We start from the raw sequence: 17099 nt of genomic DNA on the forward strand, positions 1-17099 counted from the left end.
TTTTTAAAACCAAATGTTTATTTATTTATTTTTTTTTACAAATATTTTATTGGTTTATTTTAACAAAATGATATAATTATGACTGCAATTTTGTTCCTGGTGCTGGGTTGTGGCTGGAAGGGCATCTGCGGAGAACTGTAAAACGTACGCTAGAGTAGTTGATGGTTCATTCTGCTCTGGCAACCCTTGATAAATCAGGGACTAAGCTGAAGGAAAATTAAAGAATGAATGAATCACTGCTCATTTTAATTAACATTATAAAACAAAGATATTTTAAGAGTTCACACTTAGCTGATGATTGATAAATAAGGTCTATTTGGCATGCTGTCCCATCAGGAGTTTCATCAGGAGAGAGAGGAGTCTGAGTTCAGGTAGGTCTCAAGGGCTCCCATGAATTTGTTTGTTCGATGTATTCCTTTGTTTATCAGCAGGAGCATTTACGTTCATAAACCAATCTAAAAACACTTGCACTAACATACTGTGGCCAATTAAGTTATTCAGTTCACTTACACCACATGTCTTTGGGAGGAAACCAGAGTACCCAAAGGAACCCCACAGGAACACAGGGAGAACATGTAAACTTCACACAGAAACGCCAACTAGCCCTGCTGGGAATTGAACCATGCAGCAACCTTCTTGGGGAGGAGTTGGGCTGATTGGGCAGATTCTTTAAGACGAAGATGACTAAGGAAATCTGGTTATTTATCATGTAAATCATGTGATAGCTAATGTGGGACTAGCTGTGGTCAATCATAGCATGTAATACTCTCAAAATTAGTTTATAAATAAACTTCACTTATAATGATATTATGATTATTAATTATTACTAATCAATTATTAAATTATTATCACATTTCTTTCTATATTTAAGTCAAAAGCAGGGCTTAGTTTGTGCCGGAACACACCGGCACCTCTAAAATCTGATCTGGCACCTCATTTTACCGATCATCCTCCTCCCCCGTCCGCTGTTTACTTTTACTTTTTTTTCTGCAACTCCCTAACCCTCCCCACTTTTGTGCGCGACACCTTTCTATCTTTGGGTAACATGCCGGATCCGTTACCCCGATCTGTTCGGGGACCACACAATTTACAAATTAAGCACTTGTCAAAAGTGATGCATCTGTGGAAGAAGATGTGAAGCATTTATTAGAAAAGTAAAAGAAAAAAAATAAAGAATTGATATACATGTAATGGATATAATATCTGCTAGTGACTTGACAATATTTTTAACTTTATGAAAACAAATTTCATACAAATTTGTTACTTTTTTAAATGTTTTGGGGGTTTTTTCAATGTAAAACCGAGAGTTCTGTAGGTGTCTGTTTTGTGTAAATGAGCTGTCTCATTCAGTTTTTACTTGTGTCAGTTCTCTCTAACAATCTCCTCTTTGGCTTTTCTTCCTATCTCTTCATCATGCATGAATTCAGACGCTTGACGGTGAAGTGTCTTGTGGAAAAGTTTGCTTGTTTTGTTTTTTGAAGTGCGTCTTCAGCATGAGATTGGGTGTTTACATCTCTTGAAGGTGATTGTAAATGATAACTGTGTCGACTTCATCTCCTTCCACTTTCCTTATGGATTTGACACGGCCCATTGGAAATAGCCGGAATGATGACCCTCTCACCCTCATTTCCATTAAAATCCAATCAGAGGAGACACGGCTCACATCCACCACTCTGGAAACGGCCGTGACGTCCTCTCATCTGATAGTCTCTGCAACCAAAACACTATACTAACAGAGTTTAGTGGAAAGCTTTCTGGTTAAGAATGATTCCGTAATGGCTTCCGATGCACTGGAATGTTATGTTGTTTTTATTATTCCATTAAAATGTATTTCATTTGTAACACGTTTAACAATATTATGAGGTTCAAGTGGTTTTTGTTGTTGTGTTGAGTGTGTGCATGTGAAATTCACGTTTTATTCACGTAATACTTTTTATCCATAATGTGTTTCTTTTGTCTTTGTAATAATGACAGTGCATAATATTTTGCTAGTTGCAAAATATTAGTGTTTAGTTTAAAGTACAATTTAAGGCTTAACTGGGTTAATTAATTTAAGTAGGAAAGTTAGATTAATTAGGCAAGTCATTATTATGGCCAGGCAGAATCTGCAGATATATTTTGCTATTTCTGCACAGAATTTTGTACAAAATTTCCAGATTTATGCTGTTTGATCAGGAGTATCATAACTAAAAATGTAACATATGAAAAAAAATAATGCAATTTTAAAAACTTGTATTTAATGTTTACAATGCAAATACAAGTAGATCCATATTTGGTAAACAAAGCAAGTCTCTTATACGTCTACTAAAATGCAGAAAATATTACTTTGCAAACTGTATAGTAAATACAAATCAAATGAACCTTTTCATACTTGTCACTAATGTTACTGAAATTAATTTAAAAACTGAATAAATATAAATGTTCACACATTTACACAAGTAAATAAACAGAATCAATGATGAGCTAAAAATCTGTGGATTTCTTTGCCTGCAGATTCATCTAGTCATTGGCCAAACGTGGTTTGTTCTTTAGTCAACTAATAGAGGGCAAATAACCTCTGGGCCATTAACCAAGGACCTTAGCCATTTTTACCTTTTTATGCCAGCCAGAGTAAAAAAAAATAAATAAATGCACTTTTCTTTGCTTAATATTGCTTACCAAAAACAATTTAAAAGTTTAAGTTAACAGGAACATAATGAATACCTGTATTATTCTAATAAAAAATAATCAGTATTAAAAATACAAATGTAATGAAACTTCATTGTATTTTATCACAACAAATTTGTTAGCAGCAGATGCCCTTCCAGCCGCAACCCAGTACTGAAAAACATTCATACACACTCATTTACACTCATACACTACGGCCAATTTCATTCATTCATTTCCTTTTTGGCTTAGTCCATTTATTCTTTATTAATCTGGGGTCGCCACAGCAGAGTGAACCGCCAACTTATTCAGCACGTTTTATGCAGCGGATGTTCTTCCAGATGTAACCCATCACTGGGAAACATCCATTCACACTCATTCACACACATACACTATGGACAATTTATCTTACCCAATTCACCTGTACCACGTCATTGGACTTTTGGGAGAAACTGGAGCACCCGGAGGAAACCCACGTGAACGCGGGGAGAACATGCAAACTCCAAACATAACCGCCAACTGACCCAGCCGAGGCTCGAACCAGCAACATTCTTGCTGTGAGACGACAGTGTTAACCACTGAGCCACCATATCACCCTTGCAAAATATGATTTTACTAAAAAAAAATTAACTGTTATACAGCATGGGGCGTTTTCTAAACCTCTCGCTAAATTAAAACATTTAACTACATCCCCATCAACCACGGTGTTCTCTTTTGAAGCTGCACCATTGTACCCAAATAAAAGACATGAAATAATGTTAAAACAAAGCCTGGAGACTGAAAAGAGTAACCGTCCTGCAACAGATGCTTTAACACACACTTGTTTACTTCATCTCTGTCAGTGGCTCTGTGAGTCTGGCTGAACGTCAGTGTGTATCAGCAGCTGTCCTGCACTAGACTTCACTCTGTAATTAACACTGAGGCTCCAGTTGTTTGCAGTCTAATTACATGTTCGACAAGCTCTGTTTTTAATCCACAGACACTCTCGTGATGGCCGTAAAGATGAGATCTATGTCTTTTGCCGTCAATCAAAACAGGAGTAGATTTTTCTTTTCTATTTTCATTTAATGGAAGTGGACCTGAGTTTTGCTCTGAAGAATCTAACTAAGAATCTGAGAATCGTTGTAGCAACCATATGTATGTGTTGCTTCAAGAAAGCAACCATTCAATTGTGTTGGGTTTTATTTTCATTTGTTTACATTCTTTTATTCTTCATTCAATTATTTTATTTAATCATGTAATAATTAGTCATTTATTCATTCATTTATTTTCTTGTCCACTTACTCCCTTTATTAATCCGGGGTTGCCACAGAGTAATGAACCGCCAACTTATCCAGCATGTTTTTACGCAGCGGATGCCCTTCCAGCCACAACCCATCTCTTGAAAATATCCACACACATACTAATTCACACTCATGCACTACAATTTAGCCTTTCCAATTCACCTGTACTGCATGTCTTTGGTCTGTGGGGGAAACCGGAGCACCTGGAGAAAACCCACACGAACGCAGGGAGAAAATGCAAACTCCACACATAAATGCCAACTGACCCAGCCGAGGCTCGAACCAGTGACCATCTTGCTGTAAGGCAACAGCAATACCTTCTGCGCCACTGCGTTGCCCCATTAGTCATTTAAATAATTTAAATTTTTATTCAATTTTAATGGGTGAGGCAGTGGCGCAGTAGGTAGTGCTGTCGCCTCACAGACAAGAAGGTTGCTGGTTCGAACCTCGGCTCAGTTGGCGTTTCTGTGTGGAGTTTGCATGTTCTCCCTGCCTTTGCGTGGGTTTCCTCCGGGTGCTCCAGTTTCCCCCACAGTCCAAAGACATGCGGTACAGGTGAATTGGGTAGGCTAAATTGTCCGCAGTGTATGAGTGTGTGTGTGAATGTGTGTGTGGATGTTTCCCAGAGATGGGTTGCGGCTGGAAGGGCATCCACTGCGTTAAAACTTGCTGGATGAGTTGGAGATTCATTCCGCTGTGGCGACCCTGGATTAAAAAAGGAACTAAGCCGACAAGAAAATGAATGAAATGAATGAATGAATGAATGAATTTAATTTTATTGTTCATTAGTTAATGATTTGATTATTATTATTGATAATTATTTGTCACTTGATTATGTTTTATATCTTATTATTAATAGTTTCTTATAATTATTGCTTTAATTCTATTTCATTTTTCCATGTTGTTATAATCTTATGTGGATTCAAGCGACATTTGTTTTTATGAGTTAGAGAATGTCTCCATGTTGTGAAGCAGTAAGTTTGCATTGCTGTTGCTTGTGGTATAATAACACTTGTTGGATTTATCCTGGTCAGACGAAGTCTGAGCATTGAATTATACACAACTAAGGTTATTGAACAAACTCTGATCTTTCTTTATTATCATTACTATGTCTCCTGCTTCTGCTGCTCTCTAGCTTTCTCGGTCAACTCCTGTATTGATAGGGGACTGGTATTCAGTTGGACACTGGTTAACAGGTTTAGGTATAGGGTGGCTCCACTTGCTTGTTCTCTGGATACCCAGAAAAACAGACATTTTCTGACAGGATATAGCATCCGGGGCTAGATCTTATTTATGTGGAGTAAAGAGTGTATTATGCTCTTTTAACAAAAATGAAAAAAGGATAAACCTTTTCAATCCTTTCATGTGTGGGCAGTAGGCATCATTAGTTTGGTGCAAGTAATGCATTTCTGAATTTAAAACAAAAGTGCAAAGAACAAAAAAATAAATTAATAAAAAATAATAGTAACATCTAAGCTAACGAAACAATCATCTAAGCAAAACAAAAACATATATGCAAAGATCTAAGTACAGTAGACGGTTTGCACATAGCAGTTTGACACTGTATGTGTGTCTGTGTGTGTGCAAATGCCCAAATGGAAATAGAGCTCATTAGGTTTGATATACAAAAGGATTGGCTGTTGCATTCAGTCTGACACTGCTTTTTTAATTTCATTTTTAAGATCTGAAAGAATGCCGCAGGGCACCCTGGCGAAAAGTCTTGTATTGATGAAATTTTAATTGCCTTAATCTAATGAAGGGCCCTTGCAAATCTTGCAGCAGGCAGTCGAGCAACCGGTTTTTGAAGGAAATTAAAAATGTAAATTCCTTTTAAAACAGGCTATAGATGATATCCAGCTCATAAATGCGATTAAAAACACTACTAAATACAAAAAATTACAACTTGAAAGTAAATTAGAGCTTCAAGTTTCAAACAAAAGACTAATTTGGCAAGGTTATCGCTAAGGTTTTTGTTCTTCTGAGAATTTATGTATGAATCCAGACTCATGAAAAATATGTGGCCTGTGGTGATATTTTTGCGTGATATTACATTTCTGCTTGCACATTTTGGCAGCAGTTATTGTGAAATATCCAATGAGGGCTTCAAAAAAAGCATATGCACATATTTCTCTGCCTTTCAGAAGTTAAAAAAATTGTTGCAAAATAACCACAAACCTTACATTAAACCTAACCTAGATAGGGCCAAATGAACTGAACAGGATCGAGTATATAATCATATAAATCTCTGATAAAGTGGGAAGTTTTTTGAAATGTGAATTCAAAAATAAACTAAAACTGTAAAGTTATTTATTTATTTATTTTTTTACACCAACAGAGTTAAAGCTGTTAGCAAATGTGGCCTGGTTGTATATATTGAAAAAAATAAATACATATATAGAGGGGAAAAAGCAACCATTTTCAAATGTGTTACAGTATCAAGCAAATTCATTGCTATGGAAAAACCAAAATTGTAGACATAAATTCACATGGAAACAAAGTGGAAACAAAATAAACGTATCACTCTTAGGTGTAATTTGCATTCAAAGTATTTCACAGTTCAGTTTTAATGATCTTCATGTTTACAATTGTGCTCCCTTTGTAGAGCACTTTGAAAACTTTGATGCCATTTTGAACAGCTATGGTTTAGGATGAAAGCTATTGGTGGCCTATTAATTAAAAGCGCAATTTATGTTGCGTCTCCAAAGCTTGTGAAAAGAAAAACATAGCACACATTAATGCTGTTCATTTATAGGTTATTTATTAAGTATCTGTACTGTATGACATGGGCCTATTAGTTAGCAGATTTCTGCAGTGGTTTGCATGTGTCAAACTGTAAAAGTGGACTTTTAAACAAAAAATTATAATAATATTACACGTAATGATCATCATCATTAATAATAATATTAATATTGTTATTAAAGAAGGATTTTTTAATTCCTTAATAAATAATAAATATTACATTTATTACATTTTTAATTTCTTAATAAATCACCTCATTATTTGTTTATATATATGAGATTAGAGTACGTGTTAGCTTTTGTAAGTGATTTTATGTTCTACTGTCTTTAATGTTCTAAATAGTATTTGTAAAGGAAACACAGGCACACAGTATATGTGCCATTTACATATATTTAAATTAATATGGAAAGCAAGTGCATGTTTTAACCAAAACTAATGTTGAATTTTTTTTAAATATTATGTGCGTGTAAAACAATATGATTTGCACAAAGAAATGATGGGGTTCTTCTCTAAACAGGGTGGAAGTTGTTTCCACCCTGTTTAGAGCATCATTATGGGCGTTTTATGACTTACGTGGTTCAAACAACGGATCTGCGACAGAGAAACTACGAGTGTTGGGAAAAACTCATCACTACATTGTTCTTTTCCCAAACAATGCATCATACTGATAGTTCAGACATGAATTATGTTGCTGTTTGGGAAACGCAATCCATAATGAGTTGAATATCATCATTTATCTGCATGTACATTCCGTACTGTTTATTAGATTTTTTTTTTCTTTGAACAAAAAAATTTAATTAATAATTACACTCAAACTTCTAAATACTTCTAAATATGCAGTACATCACATTTTTCACTAAAACTTTGCATTTCCAAATCCCAACATACTGTGGTCATTAAAATGACAACCAAATTGTGTTAAAATGCACTATTTAGTGGTTAGAAACTATGTAAACTCTTTTTTCCCCCTTCCCCTTCCTTTTCTTCTTCTTCTTCTTTTTTTTTTTTTTTTTTTTTTTTTACAAATCCTTCACTAAGTATTTTGAGGTCATAACATAGTTTACATGGAACCATATAAATAAAAAATTATTAAAGATCTACCCCATTATCAAAATGCCAAACAACTGGAATTATCTTGCCTCTAATGTTTATTTTAGCACAAAACTCCACCAAAGTGTATTCTGTTGGTATATTCTGCTGAAGTGTTTCTGGCATTTTTTCCCTTGCGATTTATTTATTTAAAATAATTTTCATTTATAGATTACTATTTTTGTTTTACTATTATTAACATGAATGCAATGGCACAACTAGAGCTTATTAGACAACAACAAATGCATCTACTTTCTTACAAATAAATCCATATACACTTGGACCTGACATTCAACTCTTGAAAGGTGTGTCCATGTATCTTTACCTATAATCATGTCTGTTTAAACACATGAAACATGTAGTAACCATTTAACTCCAAATAAAAAAAGTTATAAGTTATATGTTGATTTTTAAATGTTTAAGTTCGCCCTAAGTTTGCTTTAAGTTTGATCATTTAAGTCTCTGGCAGAGACTTGTACTGTAATGATGCTGTAGATGTCATGTTAAGTGCTTCAGTAATTCCAAAGAAACAAAGACAAGGAGACTACGGTCTCATATAGGTTGTGAAAGAAAGATAAGCAGTGCCAGTAAATCAAACAAAAACACTCACCGGCCCCATTAAAAGTTTAGCTACGAAGTCAGAAACAGCTGAGTGAGCTTAGCAGGACTCATGAACCCAAAGAAACTGAGCAGACTTATAGTGGTCCGCATGAGCCCCGGGGGGGCAGGCTTCTGCAGGAGAGTTAGCTAACAAAAGCACATTAGTTCAAACAGTGCACTTGGCAGTGAATTTATGTTTCACTTACGGTCTGGAATGGCTCAAAAAGTATTGTTGCATCTACTGAGAACAGAATATCAATTTTGTGCTTACAAGAGATAAAGAGTTTAAACTACTCAACAGTATTTGAATGAGCCGGTCTATTTTAAGTACAGATGTTTCAATAGGGTCTGTTTATTACAGTTGTTATTATTATGATTATTTTTTTATTTTATTTTATTTTTTTTGCAATCCCATTTGCTGAAATAATAAAAGAAAAACTCCATAATGGCATTATCAAGACTTTCAGAAAAAAAAAAAAAAAATGTGTGAGATTGATGATGGCAGCCAAAGAAGAATAACGGCAAATCTAAGCTCAGTCGCATAGACGCCGCATTAAAAACATCTCGCATAATCTGTAATTTTTATAATTTGACGCAAAGATGATATAATACATTAATAAATGCATATAAATGTTTATATGGTTTAAAAAAATTAAACATTAAAAACTTTCAAGGATTTAAGATTATGATGACCATTAAATGTGTCATAACAGTTTTGTGAAAAGGGTCCATGATAATATTAATGTTTTATTGTTGACTTATCTAATACAAATGTAATTTATGGTGTCAGAATTGTCATACACAGTGTTGAGGGTAACGCATTACAAGTAAGGCAAGTTACATAATAATAAACCTTTTCTAAGTAATGAGTAAAGTAACGCATTACTTTTAAATAATAATAATAATTTTTGAGTTACTTTTTTGAAAATGTAACACGAGTTACTTTTTAGTTTAATTATTTGTCTTTTTTTAAAAATTGCAGAATTACTTAGTCGCAATAATCACGCAGTCAACGAGAGAATGCTATTATTTTGAAGGCATCGAATAAAAGGAAAAGAGTTTGTCTAAAGGGACAGTGATTTTACTTAAGAAAAATACTACAAAAGTTGCAAACGCAATGGTTAAATGTTCAATAACCTGTATATATGGCATGTATAGATCTGGGGTCATGAAGTTCTTGGATAACAATATCCTAAATAAAAAATGTATGTGTTTTTTAAATGCAAATGTAATTGTTGAGCTCCTCTTTTTTTAAAAAAGAAAAAGAAAAAAGCAAGTTCTGTAAGAGATCAAACCTCAGCCAGGTAATAAAAGTAATGCAAAAGTAACTCAAAAGCAACATAACGCATTACTTACCACAAAAAGTAACTAAGCAATACAACTAGCTACTTTTTTTAAGTAGTAACTCAATATTGTAATGGATTACTTTCTAAAGTAACTTATCAATCACTTTCTGTCAGTATACAGTTTTTGTTAATTTTTTTTAAATAAACAGTTTCTAATAATACAAATATATCATTATTACTATTATTTTTATTACTAATAATAATAATTTTATTTTTATTAATAATAGTAGCAGTATAGTAGTAGTAGAAGTAGTAGTAAAATTAAATAAATAAATATATAACATAAAGAGTGATGATGAATTTTGCTGTTGCTTATTAGTAATGAAAGCCATAAATGAATCCACCCCTGCGAGATTTAAACCTGCAAACTTTCAGTTTCTTGCCCAGCCCTTTAAATGCTAAGTTACACCACCACTGGGTCCATCTGTTATTACACAGCAGGGAAAGTGCTGTTCAGCCCCAGTGAGATGAACTAGATGACTTGTAATCATTCATCTCTCAGCTGAGTAAACACTATGGTGGGAGGACAGATTCTCAGCTTTAATCCTGGTTTAAATCTTCCCCGGGCCTTGCTGCATTTACACCCTCACTCAGCAGACCAAACCGAATTTCAAAAGTGGATATATTCAAGTGGATATATTTCAAGTGCTAATGTTCTCGATTTGAATCCAAAAGTGCCATCTTAAAATAGTTTTTCCTGTGGCTCAAGTACTTCAAGTATGGACTGTGTTTGAGCATATGTGTGCGCTTGTGTATTTGCATTTGTGTGTTGTCTCTAATTTGCTCTAGTGGGTTTGTGCTTATTTATGAAATCTAATTGGGAGCTATTTTGATGTTGTAGAGTTCAAACCATTAGACATGCTGTTGCAGTCCTGCACATCTCACTTAACTGGTTATAATTGAATCCCATAGGGTCCGCCTGTGAAGTGTTGTTTTGGGGCCGGAGAGACTGGTGGGGGGTTGGAGGAAGATTTTGGAAGACAGCTCATGAGATCCGTTAGACTCACGCAGTGTGGGCTTTCTCTGTTCTGTTGTCTGCTAACACACTGCCCATCAAAGGAGCTTTTAATAAAGCTGAGATCCACTGCAAGGTCTGCGCTTTCTACTGAGAAAGCTGTTTGTGTGTTCGCTTTCAGATTCAGTCAAGTCCTTCAGTCAGCTCGAGTGCTGCGAGAGCTTTTAATACTTTCTATAAATCTAGAACCCGGCTTCACAAATGATGTTTGATGCTAATGCGCTAACAAGCTGACTAGGAATGTAAACATTTGCAGGGGAAATTTTGTTATCGTACATTAAGTGTAGGTGCATTGCTGTGTTTTGATATACTTTTTGCTGGAGGTGAAAATTAACTACGTTAGTCAGTCACATAGCTACATGTTAATTATGTTAGCATGTTGTTAAGCTAATGATTTGACACTTGAACCACAAGTGTAAAATATATTGTACAATGCCACACAAACCCTGCTGTTCCTGAAGTGTTGTAAGAGCTTTTTATACAATAGGACTTTCCCTGAATGTGGAACTCACATCAGCTAATGATGTATGATGCTAACCTCTAAGCTTAGAAGAATATTACATCCTCAGGTGAAATGCTTGTTAGCATAATGTATCTGTGTCTGTTTTTGTTGTGTAAGATTCCATTCTATGTGTGTAAGCCTTTTTAGCACTTCTGAAAATAATTTGTTTATTTATTAGAATATATTTACATTTGTTTTCTATTCCAAATTCAATCTGAATCCAATTTTAAGTGACCGTCTATTTTTTAAGGGACCGTCTATTTCTAATTAGAAATGGGTCACATTTTTCGTTCATGAATCAATTTAGTGTTTTGACTTATATCTGATCTCATACTCTTCAGTCAAACGTTTACATGTTTCTCATGGACAGGATCTTGACATTCTGAAGTTGAACTAGTCTGGTTGCCTCCTGCTCACTGGTACTAAAAGTGTAGTTAATTAAGTCATTACCATACAACTTGCTAAATCAGCGATAACCAGTACTCAAATTGTCTCCAAGCTAAAGTGCCGACTGCTCCAAACAGTCTCGTGCAATTTGTTTGAATATCATGTACACAGATCAAGGTAGCACCAGCCTCGATGTAATCTACTGATATAAAAGATTTCAAGAGAATTCAGAATGTATCAAAACTTTACACTTTATTTTTCAGATCAAAGTATATCATGCCAATTACAAAATCAAAGAGTAAAAGCCAATTCAGAAGTAAATGTACAATATCAATTACTCAAACATAATTCTAAATTATACATAGTGTTAAGCTTGAGAGCCCTACGGGCCTGTCTGGTTACAGACTTGTGATCCAGAGACATTTCGTCCTTCTCTTAAAATACCCTATAATAGCAATGAGTGGATATTTTGTCAAAGTTAACCAGTGACTTAAAAATGTACTTATCTGTTGGGATTTAATCAAAATTTAATAAAGATAGTGATCAAAACCTCGTTACCGGTCACACCTGAGTATTTATCAATACCACATGTGTCAAATCCATTTCCTGGAGGGCCGCACCTCTTTCGCTTTAACCCTAATTAAACACACCTGATGAAACTAATAGATTCCTTTAGGCTTGTTTAAAAACAGCATGTAAGTGTGTTGAAGCATGATTGGAACTAAACTGTGCAGATCTGTGGCCCTCCTGGAACTGGATTTGACACGCGCCATAGGGGAAGGAAAGTTCAAGAAAGAGGGCAAAGTCTATCCTTGGCCTTTTTCTTCAGATTTCAAAGTTTTTGTTGTTTTATTACAGGGCTCAAGTCTGAATAAAATACCTTGCTATAGTTTTTTTAAAGTACTTTTTGTTGGGTGTACATTTATGTATGTAAACGATATTAGCAAGGTGCCAAGTTAGCAGTACAGTAAGAAACCCTGTAACAAACAACACAGTAACAAAACCTGTGGCCATAAGTTGACTATGAGAGTGAGAGCTATATACATACAGTGATTTTTTTTAAGGACTAAGGATTTCACTACATCTTTAAAAAACCTCAGCAAATAATGTATGCTAATGAGCAGGTGAATCTGCAACTGAAATGCAACAATATGTCTGTGATTGTGTAAGGTGAAACACATTTTGTTGTAAGCTTTTTATACTACTGCTTCCACAACATTTGGAACCAGCCTAAGCAAATGATGTATAACGCTAAAGCTTTAACTAGCATATTATTATGTATGCTAAAAAAATCACAGGCAAAAAGCTTGCTAACTGTTAGTATTATTTTGTTGAAGTACTTTTTATTGGGGGAAACTAACTCTGTTAGTCAGTCATGTACATACTAATGATATCAGCATGTCGCTAAGCTAACGGCTTGACACTTTAACAAGCGTAAAACATACCCTACATAAACCCTGCTGGTCTTAGTTGACTGAAGTGCTGTGAAAGCTTTTTATGCTAGGGCTTTTTTACTGCATCTGCAAAAGGCCTCAGCAAATGATGTACGATGCTAATGCACTAATTAACTTAATAAGAATGCAAAAATCCACAGGTAAAAAGCTTGTTAGCGTTCAGTAAGTGTGTAGAATGTTGTTTTGTTGTACTTTTTGTTGAGGATGAAAAGTAACAAATAATGATGCTATCATATTGATAAGCTAAGGACTTGACATAGTAGCACACCTTAACACTGCAAAGTTGACTGAAGTGCAGTGGGGTCTTTTTATACTAAGCGTTTTCTCAGCAAATGTTTGCAACACAAAACATCTCCTCAAAAGCCTTTTTTTGTTTGATTTACTGTAATTAGATTTTTGACTGTTGTAGGCTATAAAGTAGGGCTAAACAATATATTGTTTGAGCATCGATATCACAATGTATGTATCTGCAATAGTCACATTTTATGATTACATTATTTATTAAATATTTTAAAAATTGTTTTTGTTTTTTTATTGTTTATACAATGGCGACCATGTTACTTTACATTTGACTGTTCAATTGCTGTACTTGAACACTTTTAGACTCCCCAGAACATCATAGAGCACTGTTTATTTAATTAATAACTTTTTTTTTTATTTTTGCTTGTAATTTATCATAATTGATGCACTGCATAGACAAAGAGTGGATCATCCCCAGTTGACCTAAATGAATGAAATCTTTCTAAATATATCTATTCAAATAATCTGGTGAAATAATATTCATATCGAAATTATATTATATCACTGTAAAACAAAATATTGCAATGTCAAATTTTTTCCAATATCATGTGGCCCTACTATGAAGTAAATAAAATCATTCAAGTGTAATCAAATTAAACTGTAATGTGGTCTTAACTGGAACTATTGCACTGTGAGTTTCCCTGAAAATTATTGCACTTGAATGGTTACAGCCAGCCTTGAATGGTTACAGCCAGCCCGAATTAAGCATTCAACAAACCCATAGTATAAACACAACATAGGCTCATTCTGAAAACGTAGCCCTATATACATTTCTGGAGATCGTGAATTATTTAGCCAGAAGTACGTGTGGCTGCATTACATTTTTTTAATAAACGCTACGGGGCAGTATGACGCCGTTTCTTTTTTGCGCTTATCAGCTTACCGCTTACCTCCGTATGGACGGCTTTCAGTTAGTTTGTCCTGTTAGTATTACAAATCGAGATCAGATTTATGCAATACGAGCATGCAAATCTTTTTGCTTGCGCACTGATTTCCTTTGCTCTTGCACAAAACTCGTGTAGTGAGTATGTCTCCAACATTTATTAGATTTGCTAGAAATATTTAGAAATGTCTCTAATAGACCTACAGAGTGGCATTAATACATCCTGAAGTAAAGTGAAATGGCTATAAACTCCATCAAGATAAAGTCATTGTATGCAGAACCACAGACCTTTATCTATAAATAGATTAAAATTATGGAAACTGTATTCATCCTAACTGAAATTTACGTCGTGTTTGCTGCCCTTACACATTACGCACCTATCAGTCAGTCAGTCAGTCAGTCAGTCAGTCAGCATGTCACCTTAAAGGGTTAAACAAATAACGCATAGCACTACTACAATTACAGAAAGGTTCGCTATGTTATAATTCATTTACCTTTTAAAACGTTTTGGAGCAATTATAACCCGCTATTAAAAACAACAACAACGACTAAACGTTTTGAATGAGAAGCTGGAATGTAGCCATGGCAAGATGCATTTTTTGGTCGCCATGGAAGATTGAATGTAGCAGAAACCATGGTGTTGATTCAACTCATTTTAAGTAAGTAGTTTGCACAAGCAGCAAAACAAAATTTTGAGTGTACTATAAATTAAACTTAGCAAAACCATTGTTTGTCATGTTCAGTAATCACACAATACACAAAGCTTTACCTCGTTCACATGTTTTGTGTGCTTAAATGTAAATGACATTCAACTCAGCTTTAGGCTACAGATGTCACCAATAGGCAGCTCTCTAAGATTTGGAACGGAGCCCCTGAGTCACTCTTCTCCGGAGCTGATTGATTCTCTGAGATGGCAGAAGGTGTTAGCAGTATGACAGAGCAGTCCCGGCTGTGAGCTGAGACTCCGTAGGTGCTCATCGACTCTGCTCTTCCCCACAGGGGCTTCACTTATCACACCGAGGGCTTTTACTCAATGTCTTCAACACCCAGGGAGCCTCGCAGGAGGGAAGCGCTGACTCTGTCACCCACTCGTTCTCCACATAGTGCTGCAAACCTCCACTTAGAGAGACAGACCTTATCTCTCATCAAGGGCGGCGTGCCAGGGTTTTGTCTTTAATCAATTATTGATGTGAGAAATAAAGCCGTATTTGGGAGGTACTTTGTACTCTAACAGGTGAACAGATTGCCTTGTCTGACAGGGCTTGTGTTTCCAGTCAGGCTGAAAATTGAACTTTTAAAGGGGGAGAGAGAGATGTAGAACAAGAGACCACCGAGATGCCTAAGCTTTACACGGAAGCTGAGAGGAGATTCACTTCTTTTGCTTTGTCTGTGTCTTTTTCACTCTTCTTCTTTTACCCGATTGGAACTTGTGTTTTTCTTGCTTCTTTTGATGGTAATCAGGATGATTGACGAAAACAACTGTCTGGTTATTCTCTGTCCAGTTATTCCAATTTGATTCTTGTTCTTTCTGCATATGTGCAATGGCTCTTGTTGCTTTAAACTGTCATTTTTTACACTTCTGATTTTCTCAGATGCTAAAAGCACTTTTAGTTTGTAACACTAGTAACACGTTTCTGGATTTCTCTTATTACTTTGTACTTACTGTACATGTTTTGATGCACAGTATGTTCATGAATCATTCATTCATTCATTTTCGACATAGTGCCTTTATTAAATAATAAACCCTTTATAGTAAAGCAAAATATAATTTCAAATGATTTATGAAGGGCGTCACGGTGGCACAGTGGGTAGCACGATCGCCTTACAGCAAGAAATTTGCTGGTTTGAGCCCCAGCTGGGTCAGTTGGCATTTCTGTGTGGTAGTGATGCGCAGATAGCTGTTATATTCGCAGGCGCTGCGGATAATCCGCAGGACTGGCGGGTCGTGTAATAAAAAAATACATTATGATTATTTGCGGGTAGATGTAGCAAGACATGACAGTGGACCAGTGAAAAAGCAGAGAGTGGGCTTTGCAGAATGGGAAGATGAGACGCCCAAAATAATGAATGGGAAGATAAGACGCCCTAAGATAATGAGACGCCCAAAACAAAGCAAGAGTAGCCTATTCAAAAGTTTTTCTGTTCAAAGTTTCAGTTAGAGGAGTCATCAGAGGAAAATCTGCTATTGTTCTGGGAGAAACAAGATCAGTTATTTCCACAACTGCATTGCTTTGCGAGGAGAATGTTGTTCATTCCTACAACAAGCGGTGCGAGCGAACGCTCATTCTCTGCAGATGAGCGCTTTTTGGAGGCGAGGCGCAATCGCCCAAATTCAGGCACAGTAGATGCTTTTCTGTTTTTGCACAGTGCGAAGAAAAAGGCAGAGTAAACATAAGCAAACATTTTGTTATCTTGTTCCTGTATCTGTAAAAGCTAAAATGTCTTATTTTTACTTTCTGTATCTATTTGAAAATGAAGAAAATGTTGTCTATTTAAAAACGTTTACGATTAACATTATTTTACTATCATAGATGTGCGGATTATAGCTCATTTATTGTCCCCCCCTACTGTTAAATCAGATGTACGCCCATACCTACACTGAAAAGCAGCATGGCATCACTTCACTTCAGACACAAATGTAAGCCACATTTACAATGTTTTTATTCAGATTTATTTATTTGTTTGGCAATTTTTAATAGATTGTATGTAAACAAAAAAAAAAAAAAGATTGCACTTACTAATTAAAGTTTAAAATATTTTATTACATTGCAAGCTTTAGATCAGGATATTTTCAAATATGTCTGTCCATTAAAATGTAATGGGTTCAAGATCTGTTACTGAAATTAAATCTACAG

At 35.2% G+C, this 17099-nt stretch overlaps 1 protein-coding gene across 1 annotated transcript in view; it reads left to right on the plus strand.

The window, feature by feature from the left end:
- The window catches only part of gbe1a (glucan (1,4-alpha-), branching enzyme 1a), a 255017-nt gene that overhangs the window by 100591 nt on the left and 137327 nt on the right, over window positions 1-17099 (plus strand). The window lies entirely within an intron of this gene.

Source organism: Danio rerio, chromosome 10 (assembly GCF_049306965.1).
Source record: "Danio rerio strain Tuebingen ecotype United States chromosome 10, GRCz12tu, whole genome shotgun sequence".
Taxonomy (NCBI): Eukaryota; Metazoa; Chordata; class Actinopteri; order Cypriniformes; family Danionidae; genus Danio; species Danio rerio.